This window comes from Arvicanthis niloticus, chromosome 4, assembly GCF_011762505.2.
Source record: "Arvicanthis niloticus isolate mArvNil1 chromosome 4, mArvNil1.pat.X, whole genome shotgun sequence".
In the NCBI taxonomy this organism is placed as follows: domain Eukaryota; kingdom Metazoa; phylum Chordata; class Mammalia; order Rodentia; family Muridae; genus Arvicanthis; species Arvicanthis niloticus.
The window spans coordinates 98,264,784-98,283,193 of NC_047661.1; positions in this window are offsets into that span (position 1 = coordinate 98,264,784).

Genomic DNA, 18,410 nt, shown 5'->3' on the forward strand with positions numbered 1-18,410 from the left:
TTTTTTACTCGTACTTTTTTGTTCTATTTCTTCTTTATTGAGACAAAATATGCTCTTCTCTGTCTCTCTAGTTTCTTACAGTGTTTTGATTGTTCCACTTAACTCGCCCTCATTTAAACTGAACACTTCTTTATGACTCACCACTACTCAAATCTAGCTTATTACCTACACTTAGTGGTTGTACAAAATGCATGAGAAACTTACAGAGATGCCTTGAAACTGTGTCAGACCATGTCATGATAAGCAACTAAACCTTAAAATAATACAATTAATTCATTTCTCATCTCCTATTTGGGGGGTTATTGACTCATACCTGAACATATTTTATAAATTCCATTTACTGTTGCTATATTTTCATTTATATTGTCATTATCTGGTAAGGAGAATAAAAATAGTAACATAACCACAAATTTAGATTTTTATCTTTGTAGTCTTAATTGCTTCACATATTTTTTTCATGTGAACTTAAATTTCTTTCTTAACTCTCATGCCAGTCCACCATGGATGCAATACCTCAGTTTTTAATCTAACTTTCCCTTTTAAAAGATGTTTTATTAAAGAATTCAATTTGAGATCTATGGGGCGCTCCCCCAGTGCTTTTTTCATTTCTCAAATATTTTCTCTTGCTTCATTTTCTCCTATGTATATAGATTTAACTAGAAACCTTTACATTTGTTCTTTCTTTCTCTAGTTTTGAGAAAAGCATAAATCTTAAGACTGTATCCTTTTCCCTTAACTCTATGTCTTCATACTTTGATCTCTTTCTCTTTAATTTAGAGAAGCATGTGTTTTCTACTTTGGGATAGTCTCTTTACATAATAGTCTGGGAAATGGCTCCAGGAAGAAAGAGAGCAAGATAATATTTTTCACTCAGTCTGCAAAGATTTATCTTTATCGGGACAAAAACTCATCATATTCTGAGGAGTGTTTACTTTATGTAAGAGATTTAAGTGGAAAAAACAATATTAAGCATTCTTTGTAAAAATAAAATCCATTATTACAATGTTTATTTGACTATATCTATCAATATTAAAATAAACTTGCCCTATGGCAGTCTGTGCAATTCTCCTGTGTAGAAATTCATCACAAAGCTTTATACCTGTAGATAGGAATGTCTGTGGCTTAAGTATTTACTCTAACAGTGACATAAAATAATTATAGGTTTGTAAATGATGGACAGATGAATTGGGTAATTTTTTAACCTGTAACACAACAAAATTCATCCATGTGCTACTCAATATTTGCATTGGCTAAATAAATCATAGAACACATTTTAATAATCATAAATTTGTATTAATTTCCGATGAATATTGATAGCATAAAAGTTATGCCTTATCATATTTAATTTTGTAAAAAGGAATGTGTACTGATTTTAAGTGTGACAATAGAAAACAATACAAAAGAGAATTCCCAATACAAATGCAGTGGGTTCAACTCACTGATTTGAATGAATAAGCAAAAGAGGCTTTTTAAATATAATTTTATTTTTTACTTATTCACTTCACATCCTATCTTCTGTCACCTACTTCTTCCCCCATCCCCTCTCCCCTTCTCCTTTGCGCTGGCAGGGGCCTCTTTGAGGGGCCCCAACCCTGGCACTTCAAGTCATTGTGAGCTAAGTACTTCCTCTCTCACTGAGCCCAGACAAAGCAGCACAGCTAGGAGAACATATCCCACAGACAGACAACAGCTTTTGGGATAGCACCCTGCTCCAGTTTGAGATTCACATGAAGACCCCAACATTATTTTGGCGCCCGAACAGCATATCTGTTATATGTGTGTGGAGAAGTGTAGTTCCAGTCCATGTGTGTTCAAAATAAAAGGCATTTCAAAATAGAACAAAATCTCTCTTTATCTTAGTTACTTTATGGCTGTGATGAGACACAGGACCAAGGCATTCTATAGAAGAAAGTGTTTAATGTGACTTACAATTTCAAAAAGGAGGGAGGAGAGTTGATAGCCCTTATAGTGGCAACAGACAGGCAGGCATGGTGCTGGAACAGTAGGAGAGAGCTTACATGCTGATCCATAAGCATGAGGCAGAGAGACGCTGGACCTGCCATGGGTTTTGGGAAACTTCAAGTCTACCCTAGTGACACAGCTCCTCCAGCAGGGCCACAGCTCTCAAACCTTCCCAAACAGGTTTATTAACTGGGGATCAAGGGTTAAAATATATACACTTACAGGGACCTTTGACATGCAAACAACCACACTCCACATTCGCACCTACTGCCACCTAATGATGTCAGCTGATTTGGTCAAAATCCCCTATGAAACATTCTTTGATCATTTGTTCAAAGGTGGTTTTGTGTTTCCCAGAATGTGAAAGCACGTGATTATACTAAGACATCAATCTGATCTACATTTAAAGCAAGAAGTTGTACACTCAGCTAAAACTAGGGCCAAATAATACATCGCTTGATAACCAGGATATGCGTTTTATACATCTTTGTTTTTTTTATTTTTATTTTCATTTTTTTTTCTAATCTGCTCTTATACCATTTTAATTACATGCAAGTATTAAGGTCAGTTCTAGGTTGAGGAGCTAACAACACAATAGATGCAAATAGTCAAGGAACAAGCAAAACAACACAAACAGTCAAAGAGCAAGCAAGGCAATAAACAAAGTCCTGTGATCACTCCCATGATCACTGTTTCTAAGGGCTTATCAGGATGAACAAAATATCTGAGCCTACTTTCCTGGCCTAGCCCAAAGTCATTTTCATGCCTGAAGCCTACTTCTTTGTTCTGACCTAAGATTTAGATTCCTGCCTAAAATTAATTCTTTGTTCTAGCCTAATTTTAGATTCCTGCCTGAAATTATGGCCTTGTAGCAACATACTCTACATATCACATACTTAGCTGAATAGATACCATTATCTGAATTGTGGGCAATTCTTATTCATTGAATAGAATCAATAAATGAATGAATTCTACTCCATGTGAGAGACTTTCTACCTTGGAGGCTAGGACTGACAGGTTCAATAAACAGTCTTAAAGGAGTTCCAAGCTTATGAACATCATTTACAATAATTGACTGCATCAAAGATTTGAGAAAACATCCTTGGAGCTTGGGTCTTTATGATAAGCATATTTTTGTATAAATTGAAATTGCTTCATAATATGAAAGAGCTTCCTATCAAGCTTTCCCAAACCTCCTGTTAATAAAATTAAATACAGATTTAGATTTTTTTTGAAAAAAAAATTGTGTGTTATCCTAAATTTAATCCTACTGCTTAATGAAGGCCACGTCTTCTGATTCTTTGAAGCAGTACAAAGAGGAGCGGCAGACAATTCAGAGATAGCATTGTCTCAAGTTTACAGCCATCCAGCCCAAAACACAATGAGGTGCATGAGATTACAGCAAAACAGTTTCTTCTTATTAAAACTTAGCTAGTAAAATCCATCCTGTAGAAAGTCCTCACACTCATCTGTGCTGTGAGCCTCTAGGACGGATTCTGAATAAGTGGTAAGAAACAGAGCTTCTAAATAAGAGGTGGGAAACAGAGCTTCAGAATCTATCTTGCCAGCTACATTACAATAAGAAACACTTGTCTCTTAAAGGGTGATCAGTTGAGAAGCAAGACAAAAGGTTTATATGTCTGAGATGCCTCCACTTTGGGAAAGTTTCATGCACACACACAGTACCAACCAAGTTCAGTATATTCCTACTTGTAAGACATTCAGGTGTTTTGTTGTTGTTGTCACGGATTTTTTTTTTTTTTTTTAGCTTTTTGTTTGTTTGTTTTTGTTGTTTTGGGTTTTTTGTTTTTTTGCTTTTTTTTTTTTTTTTTTTTTTTGACTCGTTTATTTGAAGAGGAGGAACACCTGTGGATCTGGGCAAGGCCAAAACCCTCTGGAAAACAGGTTGACTCTCTTGCCACACGATAAACACTTCTGTAGCCAAGAAGACGTTGGAGAGCCTGAAGAGCCACTGTATCAGGATGTCCTTGTGTCTGACCCAGCTGTCTCCTGAAGCACTATCATTTTCCAGATCATCTCTATGGAAACACTAGGGCTCTTCCTCTTATGGGGAGCAGGCTTGCTGCTTGCTTTAGAAAGGCTTTTTCATCTGGTCCAAGAGAAAGCAATGTCTCTGTCCTTTGAAACTGCATCCTCTCCTCCATCTGGGCTAAGGAGGGTCTGTGGCTCACACGAAGCCAGGACTACTAGGAAATCACATTACTGTTGCATATTCCCTATTAGTCATTAGCAATTCTTCCAGGAATGAAGCATAGAGCATTTTTATATCATTCACAGACTTAGATGGGTGTCTGACTAGCCACATTTAGAACAATACCTTTACCCAATACAGGGACACATTTTTTAAAAGTAATACAAGTTTAAATATCTTTATAGTTCCTTTTCTGTTATAGTGGAGGTAATTTCTCTTTCAGTGGAAATAATTTCCAGTCTTAAGCAAAACTAATACCAAATTCACTGCTTTATATCTTAATCATTTCAAGATTCATTTTGCTATTTCTCTAATGGAGATGCATTTTCAACCATATAGAATGCAAACTTTGAGATTATCTACTAATTAATCTTAATATCATACCACCATAAGCACAGAAAGTATATAAATGTTTAATCTGAATGTGTTGAATACTCCTCCTTCTTTAATAAAGAACACTTAATGAGGCTTTTGCTATATGGGAATATTCAAAAAACATAAATCACAAAGAACCCTGTTTCTGAGAATAACTTAGGTTCATTACTTGAAAGATAACAGCATTCAACAGACATTTGGAAGAGAAAAAGAAGGTGAGATAGCACAACGAATACAACACCTGAGAAATGACTGTTTCTTAGACACAGAGACCACCAAGACATCAAGAGAATGATGTCATGGTATGGTGGGGGAGTGAGAGAATGGTGGGGGGTGTTTTCTGTTTGGTTGGTTGATTGGTTGGTTTGTTGGATGGTTGGTTGGTTTGGGTTTTTGCTTCTCGGGAATGTTTGAATTTCATAGGGAAGAAGTAAGAATCTTAAGAAAATGTCTGATGAATGAGACAAGGTATTGGGCAGAATAGAACAGCTTGGGCATAGTTCTAGCAGTCTGATTTGTAAAGGATGAAAACCTGTAAAGAAATAACCCAAAGTGTTCTGGGAAACAGCCTAGGATTAGATTGAAAATCCCTACACAGTGATTGGAAGGCTGGAAGATAAAGTCAGACAAAATGGAGGTAATATTGAGGCTCTATTATGTATTTAAACAATAAAGCAATACGTATACATACTTTTAAGAGAGGAATGCACACCATAAACTCAATCCTAGAGAACCAGGTATACCTACCAGTTTGGTAAGTATACCTAACATCTTATTGACTACATGTATAAATAAATATAACTGAATAAACTAAAAGAAAATATAAAAGAAATCATTTCTTTTTCCCCAGCCTGAAGAAGAAACTGTTAGCCTAAATAAGATTCCAGTGGAATTACCATTGTCTTCATTATCTGGGCTCTGCCATTTAAAAAGAAGAAAACAAAAAATAAAAAATTATCCTCTTTACTGCCAGTGGGTGAATTATGAACCGGAGAAATTAACAAAGGCAACTAAAACAAATGAAAGTGCATGACAATTGAAGCCTTGCTCACCTGTGTCCTCGGGGTGGCTGGTAATGTAATGATGTCAATTAAGGAAAAGTTCTCTATTCCTGCTCAGGACTCCTGCCCATAAAGTGATTAGCCTGTTCCTCAATGCTATCTTTCCCATGATTACCTGAAGTCATCGTGGCATGACAGTTGCCATTAGAGTCACTTGCTTTAAATTCTGCCCGTCATTTGCCATCCTAGAAACAAAGCAGAATCAAACAAAACCCCAGGGGTTTGTAGCTTTCGAATGTTAAAGCTGAAACAAGTAACTTGCATCAGAGGGTTTGTCCTCTCCCCATCTTGCCCCAAACTTCAAATTACCAAGATCACTAAGATTTTAATAAAATAGACGATATTTACCTCTAAGTATTTTTCCTATTTAATTACAAGTCTTTCGTAGAACTTTTTGTAAATACCCCTTGATCAATCCTTTTGGTTGAAATCCAGCTAAATGAAGAATAAAGGGGGTGTCACTCAGTTGGTAGAGTGCCTATTATGTAGGAAGCCTTGGATCCAATACACAGCCCCCATAATATTAGGCAGGGCAGTACATGCCTGTGATCCCAGCATTTGGCAGGTGGAAGCAGTAGGATTACAACTTCAAGATAATCTTTAACAACACAGTGTGTTTGAGGCCAACTTGAGCTACAAACAACTTTATCTCAAAAGATAAAGTAAAAAATGAATACAGATGCCATAACTCATTGATATAACTTCTATATTCTAAGATCTGAGACATGTTAATTGCAAGGCTTTTATTGGTAAATCTCATCAAAGAGAGTTGGAATATATGGTCTAATTCTTTAAAATTAAAATATGTAAAGCTATATATATATATATAATATTATATGTATATGGAGATATTATATATTAGATATTAGATACATATATATTATATATACATATAACCTAAATGTTTATGAAAACAAACAAAATCTTTCACCCATGTAAAGTAAGTAATGTAAAAAGATACATACAGATATACACATATAGGTAATTTTAATTGCAAAGCAATCTGACAAATGCCATAGTAAGAGCAGGCACAAAGCACTGCCAGTACACTGAAGTGGGGACAAGTTCAGGAAATGTTAGTCCAGTGGGTCACACCTGAGCTCAGTTTTGAAGAATGAGTGGGAAATAGCCAGTTGGATAGGAATGGAGGGTGAGAAAAGCATTTCTGTACAGAGTGTGATGAGCAGAGGCAGAGGCATGAAACACCTGGGTGTAAGAACCTAGGATCTACAAGCAATTTGCTATTGCTGGGCCAAAAAATGTGGAATAAAAGGGACAAGAGGGGACAAGAGGAAAGAGGAGGGGAGAGGGGAGGGGAAGGAGAGGGGAAAGGAGAAGAGAGGAGGCTGGAGCAATTACTGGAATGGCTGTATTATCTCACAGAATAAAAAGTCAAGAGTTTTAGTAAAGGAAATGTAAGGAGGCTTTGCTGTCATCAATATATATTAGATATTAGATATACATATAACCTAAATGTTTATGAAAATAAATAATCTCTCATCCATGTAAAGCTCCTTGGAAGTTATGTTAAGAGAGGAGATCCGGTGTGCTTGATAAGACTATATTACCATCCTCTACTCTTCAGCCACCCCTTAAATAAAAATGACAGCCATGGGCCATGTATGGGAATTGAAGACTCCCAGAGGCATACGAGTTATGTCCCTACGCCATTGGATTTGGTCAATGCAATAGACCAAGTATAGGCGTTAGACATTACCAAGTATAGGCTGAGACATTAGGGGACACAATGAAAATAATTTTTTTTAACTCTTTGAGGATTCCCTTGTCTTCCATGATAATATATCAATTAGCCATTCTTTACTCAGTCATTTGCAGAAAGAGAAATCTAAACCAGAGTCTAGAGTGATCAAAGCCCAGCTGAACTCAGACTATCGCAGATCTGCAGATTGGTGAGCATGGAATGAGTGTTACTTACTCCAGGAATTGCAGTTTAGCGGTCACTTATTATTACATATTATTGAAACTGAATTCTTTTTCAAATGCAATAAGAATGTGTAAGTACTGAGTCCTCACCAGTTACACACTGAAGCTCTAAGGAAGAGCAATAGATGAAGACTATTGAAGAGGAAAGAGATGACCAAGACTCAAAAGTGGGAAGAGAACGGATGGATGTGGCTTCAAGTGATGCTCTAGAACCTCGTGGTTTGACAGCTGAGTAATGGCCAGTACGAAGAGGAACAAGAATGGTAAGGTGGGCTCTCAGATTTGTAGAACAGAAACTAGAGGGATAATAACGTCATTCATCCAAAAAAATAGAAAATACTCTACCTATTCAATCTTAAGGGTTTATTGGGAAACTGTTTCTTGCCAAGTCATAAGTGCTGAGTACATAAACAATATGTCTAAAATGATCCCACCCTTCATGGAATTCACATTCTAGTTGAGAAGATGTCACCTAGATATATCTGTGGGAAGATACAAAGGATTTTTCAGTACACGGAAAAAAATTTAAAGGAGCTAATGACCTGAGTACAAAGAGCTTTTTACGCATGCTGTTTGGCAGAGGATTCTTTCAGGAAGTGTTCTTATAGATGAAGCCTGGTGAGTGACAATGAATTACTAACAGCGAGATGTGGTGGACCCTAGGAAGGAGGTAAAGAAAGGAAGAAGGGGTTAAATGGAGAAGAGAGTTTCTAAGTTCATTTCTAAGGTTCATGTCAAAAGAGAATCAGGTTGGGGCTGGTATGTATTTGATTGTGAGGTACCAATGTGAAGGAGGAGATTTGGAGGGGAAACAAAGAATACTAAGAAATGGTATAGTCTGAAAATGATAAGGCTTCTGCATTCATGATGTCACAGCAGCTTTGACTATATACATAAGATCAAACCAGCTAATTTTTTTTTTCAGTGGAGGAGGAGCTCATGAGACACTACCTCCTAACCAAGGAATTACTGGCAATTGATAGCTGTGGAGGAGGAAAAACATTTTAGGGATGTATAAATGGCCCCATATCCATGCATATATGGGACACTCTAAATCGATTTAGTCTGTTATTACAGGAGAATGAGGAGGAAGTGGAGGAGGGGAAACAGAGGGATGAGGAATAGGAGGAGGAGAAAGAAAAGAAGAGGAGGAAGCAGATAGAAGAACGAAGAAAGAAAAATTAAATATGAAATTGTGAAGTAGGCATATTAAGTGAAATCCTGGAAGAGATGGGAGAGGCATAGTGGGTAACTATGATTAGATTTCATTACATACATATATGAAATTCTCAGATAATAAGAATTAAGTGTAATTATTTATTTAAAAACCCTCACATTGAACAAATTCAAACAAACATACCCATTAAGCATAGTGATGCAATAACTGAATATGTGCTCAAAGGCTTATGAGAGGCTAGCTCTGCTTTCTCTCTGGGAGCAATGGGGCAGTGTTCACTAATTCAGTTACGTAACTATATCAAATCATATGAACCAACTGCACTTATTATGAAGCAGTCATGTTCCCAGGTGTTGGAGATATAATAATAAACATGCCATATGGTCCCTTCTCTTTTTGTGTTTTATTGGTTAGTGAAGAAGAGAGATATTTATTATAAAAAGATAAACTTATCAAAAAGCCTAAACAACAAAAAGACAGAAAGTAGTAAGACTTCAACCTGTGAGTAAAAAGACCTGCAATGACTTCTCTGAGATTGGGATTTGAAAAGAGAGGTAAGCTTGGAGGCAAGCCAGCAAAAAACAAAACGCATAGTGTTCCAGACCCTGAATGAAAGTAACTACAAACACCCAGAGATGAAACACGACTGAATATTATTCATCCTTTGCTTCCCAGACATATAACACAAAATGTGGAACCTAGTAGGCATTTATCAATATCTTGATTGAAATTCTCAGTCTTTTTGAGTACTGTAATGTATCTATAAGCAAGGAATTGAAGGGAAAAGGGATATATCCTTTTGTTGTGATATTTAATGTAATAAAATCATAAACCTGAAAGTTGGATATGTCTATAAACATATCTGTAGGTCAGATGATTAGAGTATTATTTCACAAATATGGAGTTGGTGCCAAAGAAATTTATGTAAACTTCAAAGACGGGAATTATTAGCGATGTAGTTGTGTTTCCAAATGCTAGCATTAGGTACCTTTGTAATTTAGACAAGTATTTAAATTGGCCATGAAATAAATCCTATCATGGGCCTACACTGTTAAGTGTGTTCTAAAGTATACTTGAGTGATCCCACTGTGAAAGTTGTTAATTTACTGTTTGTAATTTCTTCCCTGAGCATAAGTAAGATCAACTTGCTGTAAAATAATATGTTGATCAATTAGGCACAGGGCTGAGTTTGTGTTGTTCATTTATGTGTTTATTTATTCAGTCAATGGATGATTGAGTTCCTACTGTGGAACAAATACCCAATGTGATACTTACTCAGGCTAAATAGGCAATTCATGTGGTGGACAAATGCTAATAAAAACAATAAAAAATAAGCCCAGAGCTGCATAAAATCTAGGAATAGAGATACAGTACTTAAACTGCATTTGAAATTTTACTTCATCCAAAGAAGACATAAAAAAGATGATAAGAAAACAAAGATATCAAAAATATTGGTGATCAAACAGACATGTATTCTGTGGTGATTCATATTGGCAAATTGACAGGATCTGGATTCACCATAGAAGAAAGCATGTGAGAGAATGTTTAGATTATGCTAACTGAGGTGAGAAGATCAACTCGATCTGTGGGTACCACCATTCCACAGCTGGGATTCTAGACTGAACAAAAGGAAGAGAGCAACTTGAAATCAGTGTTCCCGTCCTCTGTTTTCTGACAGCCAGCACAATGTGTCCAAATGCCTCAAGCCCCAGCTGCCATGACTTCTATGCCATGATAAGACTGTATCCTAGAACAGTAAGCCAAATTATACCCTTCCTGACTCGAGCTGTTTTCATCAAGTATTTTGTCACAGCAACAAGATAAGTAACAAATTCGGGTTTAAACATTTTAAGATCCTCTCTTATTGAAAAATCTCAGTAAAGAGGTTCAGTTTAATTTTATCATTTTATTCAGTTTTATTTTATAGTTTTAGAAAATTGAGAAATATACCTTGTCTACAACTCTTTAAAGCATGTTTTTAAAATTTACATCATTAATGAACTAAACCACAGGATGTAAAATAAATTTCCTAAATTCTTTGAGTTAAGATGTTCATTCACACAATGAAACCTTGTTTATGGGGGCTTAGGTATCAACTCTGATGTATAGACATGACTTTCATTTTTACTGTATAATAATTTCTAACCTGATGTGTAGTTTTGCAGAATTTGCCACTTAATCAATAGCACAATGTCAGCCAATTGGAAGAATACTCTCTAGAAAACAAAATATTTGCTCTTATTGAACAAGGATCCAGTATGAACTTTAAGGCACATATAACCATTATTTCCTTACTTTCAAGTTTTAAGGAATGTTCTTTCATGCCTTTACAAAACAAGCTTATATCTGAACCCTAGACATACTGTGCAATAAAAGATGTGATATACATACTACATAAATATAGACTAACATGTTTGTGTCTTCTCACAATGTCAGAGTTTACTGAATAACAATAAACTCACTAGGTATAACACTTTCAATGAGAGAAATTTTCTGGATACTTACACTTTGCTTACTATCCCTGGTCAAGGTAAACCTATTTGATTTCAATAATCTACTAATACTGATTATCAAATCAAATCACACAGTGCATGTCACAAAGTCAATCTATCCACCTATTTATGTATCTCCATGTATACATGTACATATATATACACATAAATCATATGCATGTGCATATTACAGAATGGTTATATAGGGCTGAAAGGTCATAGCAAAGCTCAAGAAGTCTCAGAGGATTGAGGTATAGGAGAGATGAGGTATCTCTGGGAAAGGCAAGAAAACCAAACACTGCTGCTATTCTTAGTCAGGCTACTGTGAGTCTGACTCACAATGAGGCTTGAGAGAAATCCATAGAGTTCAGATTTGCTGGTCAGGTGAAAAGACTATATTAGGTCCAGATAAAGGAATAGACAAATAGATAGGTTGCAGGTCAAGATGAGAGACGAGGATGAGCAGATAGCAATTTGAATAAACCATGTCAATTGCATAGACAGAACTAACCTGAAGACCCTGGAACAGCCATGAGATCTCTGCTCAATAGTTATTCATGGGCATACTCGGGCATCAAATAACAGGCTTTGGGGGGTCACAGCAATCCCAACACTAGGTGTTCAACTGTTTTAGGAGTTTAGGTGAAAGAATTACATCCTCTCCTTGATCTTCTGTGTCCAGTAAGTATTAGGCCTAGTTTTCCTGATGTGATTTTAATTTGTTTCTACAGTTTCAGCTCACCCCCCAGGATTCACATATTAGCTTTCTTTCTACTCCTCAGAATGAATTACAGAAGCATCCTCAAAATGGAGTCAAAAGCTATCTATATAGTGGAATCTCTCTAGTCAAGGAAGTCTAAACAACCACTGCATTATACAATGTGGAATAGAGTATGGCAGAGCATAGCCTGTTCTTAACAAGAGACAACACAGTGCCTTCTGTAGGACAGATGTGTAGCACATGATCTCTAATTACTCCATCATTTCATGCATATCTCCTTCATTATGCTCTTACTCCAATGGGAAATACTGAGGAAACAGTTGTTCTTTCTAACAAAATCTCAATTGCTCAATTTTACCAATGAAGACTCAGGAGCCAGATGCTGGGGTAAAAGCCCGCTAGCTCAGAGAGGCAAAGAAAGCACCCAGCTGACCTTCCTCTTCAGCCAATGTCCCAAAAGAGAGTTTTCCTTCTCCACAAAATCTCCAGAAACCCTTTAAACTCAATGTCCCTCCCTCCCACTTCCTGTTTGTCTCTCTATCCATCCTCCTGACTCCCTCTTACTCCATATGCTCTTTTTTCTCTATGTTCACTTCCTGTCCACTGGTTGCTTGCTCCACCTCTTGGCCTATGGTTTAACTTATTTAATCCTGTTTACAATAAACAGGAAGCTTTTGGACAAAAGATGTGTGCTATGGCTGAGCCACACCACAACTAGAAACAGCTTTCTTTCTTTCTTTCTTTCTTTCTTTCTTTCTTTCTTTCTTTCTTTCTTTTTTTTTTTTAAGTAAATAACACAATCTCCAGGATCACAGTGTGACCAAATATCCTGCAACAAATGGTAGTGATAAAATAGGTCTTGTTAATTCACAGAGCAGGTACGAAGCAGATCTCTTCTTCATGGCTGACAACAACCAATATGGAACATCTAAATGGCATCCTTAGCAGGAAGAGGCTGTTCTTCACTCTGTGTGTGGTTTGAGAAACAAGTTGATGAAAATACAAAAGAGCATAACAGGCTGGCAAGACAACTCGGCAAGTCAAAATGCCTACCACTCAGCCTGGCAACCTAACGGACCAGTCTGCTGGAAGCAGAGAACTGGTACCCACAAGTTGTCCCTTCACGAGCATGCTAGGACATGAGACACCCACACAAACACACACAACCTGACACACTCAAACATGTAAGAAAATGTTAAAAATAGCTCAGAAAACTAACCAAACAATATACATTCGGTGATGCTTCTTCTGCACGTCTTCAGTTTATGCACCATGTTTCAGCATTCTCAGTTGTGCCCAGGTACATCAAGACTGTTTCCTTTAGAAAACACCATCAGTGGATACTGCCATCTTCAGTTGATGTTAATATACAGACCTGGAATCATTTAAATATTTTTCTACATACTTTTTTCCTCCTTATTAAAAGTAAATTAGTCTGATCACAAAATTATCTCAACAGTAAGGTACAAATAAATGCATTAGTGATTGCTGGGTAAAAAGATAGACTGTTAAACATGTAGAGGTGAAGTGGAGGACCGTTAACATCCCAGCCCGCTCACTTACCATACAGTGCCCACTTTGCGGGGAATTAGAGCTATTGCAATCTTCTACTAGGAATGAATATTTTAGCCCTCTTGGGGTAATACAATAGTCTTGAAAATAATCTTGTTATAAGATTGTGGCTTTATCAGTTAGTATACAGTCAGAATAAACAACTGACCATGTTTCGAATTATAATGACTGCTGGAGCGTGCTTGCATTTGGGTTTTCAATATTGTTAATTTCGTAGTTCTTACTTGTCTGGTCTAAAATGCTGTGTGGAATAAATCTTAGTAAAGAGACTCCAGCTCACTTTCAAGGCTGTCTCTCTCTTGGGCAAATTTTAGAAGCAGATAAATTAAATTGTGAAAACTGCCCAAAAGGAAATGTTTTCTGAAGGACTTGTGGCACGATGCTTTTCAATGTAAATGGACTCGTAGGACAACATGGTCTCTCTGACATGCAGCCGTGCTGAAACCACTTAAGACCTGCTTAAGCAGAGCTCCAAAGTGGCAGAGGAACCGCGGAGAACACTTTGTGCTCTCTCAGCCTCCCGCAATGCAGAGGAGCACTTTGTTTGTTTGCAGTGGTTAACAAAAATCTTCCTGGGACATTTTGACCCAGTTCTTTGAATCTTTATCAACTGAGTTGCTGATTTCTTCTGCAGCTGCCAAGGTTCAGAAGGATTTTTTTTATTTATTTATATTTTTTTACTTATTATTATTTATTTATTTTTTTTTTACTTTCTTGATCTGACCAGAAGACAAAGGCAAAAACTAAATACATGATAGTGTTGGAGAAGACTTAACTACAAAAGAAAGCCTTGGAGGGCCCCAAATAGTGGACCATATGTGAAATCAAATGGGCCAGCCATTAGCATCAGCTGTGAACATATTGCACCAACTGGGAATGAAAAGAAAACATTCAACTACCAACTGTTATAATCTGTAAATAGTCAAACTAATTCCTGTGGGCTCCGCAAATACATGCAAAGGGTGCTCCTTGGGACCCCATTGTCCTGATCCCAGGTAAAGTGACTTATTTGTTTCTTGAAAAAAACAAGTGGAATGGAAAGGCTGAATAAAAAACAAAAATCTACAGGGTTTTAAAAACCCATGGATTCAGGAAACTCCATCCAAAGATTACAAACTGACGCTAATGAAAGGGTACTGAATTTTGATGCAACTTTTTAACACAAATATCCCACGCCTAAAATTCCCTACAGTCAAAAACTGGCAACGAACCCTTGGAAATTTATAGAACACACCAAAGCTCCTGAGAATGTAGCTTGCAGCTGGCAAGGGTTCACCTACCTTCCAGTTGCCTCTCATTCAATAATGTATGTAAGGAACAGATGGGTAGAGATCCTGCATAGACCAGTCTCTCTACTATCAGTAGTAATGAAAAACTGGACTTTGAATATTTAATGGCAGAAAAGAAATGAAGTTTTGAGAAAAGAATTGGTGCTATACATGAAACGTAGAGTGTTGCTTTAATGAAGGTATTAAAATTAAAATGTCATATTAACAAGAAAATTTTACAACCATAATTAACTATTTGAAATGCACATGCATAAATGTACACATGTGCATGCGTACGTGCATGTGCGCGCACACACACACACACACACACACACACACACACACACATATATATATATATATATATATATATATACGTTGTTCTGTTAAAATTGCTTGCATACAGATCAGTGCTAATTACCCTAAAGTCTTATAGTGGTAAAATTCCTCAAAAAAACAAAATAGCCTAAATACAGGTTAAACATCAGGCATTTATTCAGCTCCGAGTATTATTCAGCTCTGTATATGTTGTAGTCTGTGTGTGTGTGTGTGTGTGTGTGTGTGTGTGTGTGTGTGTGTGTATAATATGTATGCATGTGATATGTGTGATTTGTACATTCACATATCACTCAGTGGCATTTCTGGAGGATAGACAAGGCAGCCCAGCTCAAGATAACAATTAAAATGAAGTTCTGATCTGAATATTCTTAAACAAAACTTTAAACTGAGTCTGCAATGCTAATTCCTTACTAAAATGGAAGCATCAAGACTCTACAGAGAAAAGTAATGGAATATCAAGTCTTCACTGGAAAAAAAATCACAAGGTTCAAGAAGCTATCCAAAACTACTCAACTTATGAACAACTAGGAAAATGTGCCTCATTTTTCAGACAAAGGACAATTAACCAAACGTAACCCCAAGATGATTCAGATGCTGGAATTAACAAGAAAGAATTATGACAGAGCTAGGGGAACTGTGTTCATTTAAGTAAATAAAAAGATGATTGCAATGATTTGACAATAGGCTTGACAAGTCAAAATGTAGAAATGATAAAAATGACCAAACAGAACTTCTAGAACCACACACTAGTAAACGTGGAAAAATCTTAAACCCAGTGATTGAGCTTAACAGAAGCACGATGCCACCGGAAAAACAGCAGGTAGTCTCCAGGGCATAGCAATCGCAAGTATCCAATGTGAAGAAGAAAGGAAAGGCTGAGTAGACCCTTCAAGCCCTATGGGGTGGTTTCAGAACTTCTAATTTATGTGTAATTGAAGTACCAAAAGAAGAGAGACAGATGGGATGGAAACATATTGCTGAAAGACATAAATTTACAGATCTGAGAAGCTCAGCAAACATCGAAGAGGATAAATATGTATAAATCCACAGTTAGGCACAACACATTTATGCTACTGGAAATCAAAGAGAAAATTCTTAAAAGCAGTAAAAGTAAAATGACATTTACACAGAATGAGCAATGATTCTAATTTCCACCTCCCCCTTATTCTGAACTAGGGAGGACAGAGGATGGCATGCAACATGTTCAGAGTGCTGAAATAAAAAAAAAAAAGTCAGCTCAATCCTATACTCAAGAAATAGTCTTCAATAATGAATGTGGCATAAGAAATTTCATATTTCAAAAACTGTAAGAATCTGATTCCAGCATGCATGAATGAAAAGAAATGCTAAAGGAATTTGTTTAGACTGAAAGGAAATGATACCAGATTAAAAAATCATCTCCAAGAGGAAAAAATACAGCAATTGAAAGCTTAAATGTCTCCAAGTAAACTAGTTTCCTCCAACTCTGTAAAATGTATGTTATCGATTACAATAAACATTCTGTTATTACAATAAACATGTTGTTGTATTGTGGCTTATAATTTACCTAATATACTATGAATAATAAACACAGCATAAAGAACTGGGATGATAAATTAATCTGTAGAATAAAAATTACCATAAATATAATGAATCAATATTAAGAGTGTAACAAAAATGAGTATATATTAAAGGCAGATTTTAAGGAAAGTCAAATATTCTAAAGAAAGGCAAAATGCATGAATATAATGACTCAAACCATAAAGAACTATATATATATATGTATATATATGTGTGTGTGTATGTGTGTAATATATATATATATATATGTACAATCATCTAAATAATTAGAAACAATGTTAATGAAATAAAAATTAAATATGAAATGCCAATATTTAAAAATGAATGAAAATATAAAGTTTAATTATGTACTGCCTAAAGGAGATGTACTTAAATTGTGAAAATGCAATAGAAAATGGTAGACAACTCACAGAATTCACAAAGTAACTAGACTGAATGGATACTAATATGAGATTTAAAAAGAGAAATAAAAAATATGATAATAATTTCAAAATAAGTAATGGGTTAATTCAGCAGAAAGACTACCTTAAAATCATAATATACTGATGAAGAGTAGAGGAATTCAAAAAGGGAAACAGGCAAGCAGTGTAAATATCATAATTGGAGATTGCAACACCATTCTCTTGGCAATTCAAACAAACAACTTTTCAATAAGCATATAAGCAATCTGGAAATGTTCATCAAGACTAAATTAATATTTATAGATTATTATAACCTACAACTAGAGAAAGCAGAATACTTTTAATTGTGTGTGTGTGTGTGTGTGTGTGTGTGTGTCTGAGAGAGAGAGAGAGAGAGAGAGAGAGAGAGAGAGAGAGAGAGATCATCATGCCTAGTAAAAGAAGTGGATAAATTCAATCAATCATTCCTAGGCATGAATTATAATGCTGTTGTTGATAAGTTCGATATAAAGGAATCAGTAATATATAAGGAAATTAGTTACATATTCATTGACTAAAGTATTGTAAATAGATGGTCATAGAAATCAAACTCTTTCCTGAGGAGCAATGATCCAATATCCACAAGTTCATATTGCACTGAGAATCAGCTGTACATGAATGGGCAGTCAATGCACTAAAGCATACCCAACAATACAAAGGAAACACAGAGGAAACCTATAATGAGAAAACACTACAGACCCATCCAACATGGTTAGCACTAAACTGGAGTAAGTAGAGCTCATACATTGGTAGAAACTGAGAAAGGCACAAAATGATGTGGTTGTTATAAAGTACAACATGCAGCTATGCAATTATTCATCAATTCCACTTCTATTACTATAAGACATAGACTTTTTTCATAGCAGCTCTAATTCACAATAGAGCAATCTATAAATAGCATACATGGATTAACTAAAATATTAATAGAACAGAACAGAATACACCTTAGATATTTGTCTATTTAAAAGAAAAAAAAGTGGTTGTGTACATGACTAATAACATGAATCTCCATATTGTTACATGGCCAGTAAAATGAACTGCACAAAAATGACAAACCATATGGTCTTCTTTAAATGAAACTCTGTGGTGGGGAAATGTATCTGAAGTGTCTCTGAAAGTAGGAACAGGATGGAGAGTACAGACTAGATAGCGCATTTTAGGGTCATGGTAAAACTATATAGGGTGAATTTGCTTCTGTGCGTTAATAGCACAGCATTCAGCCAGAACACCATGAGCCATTCAAACTGCTTCCAGAAGAACTTCAGATGGAACAGATAACCCTGCTCT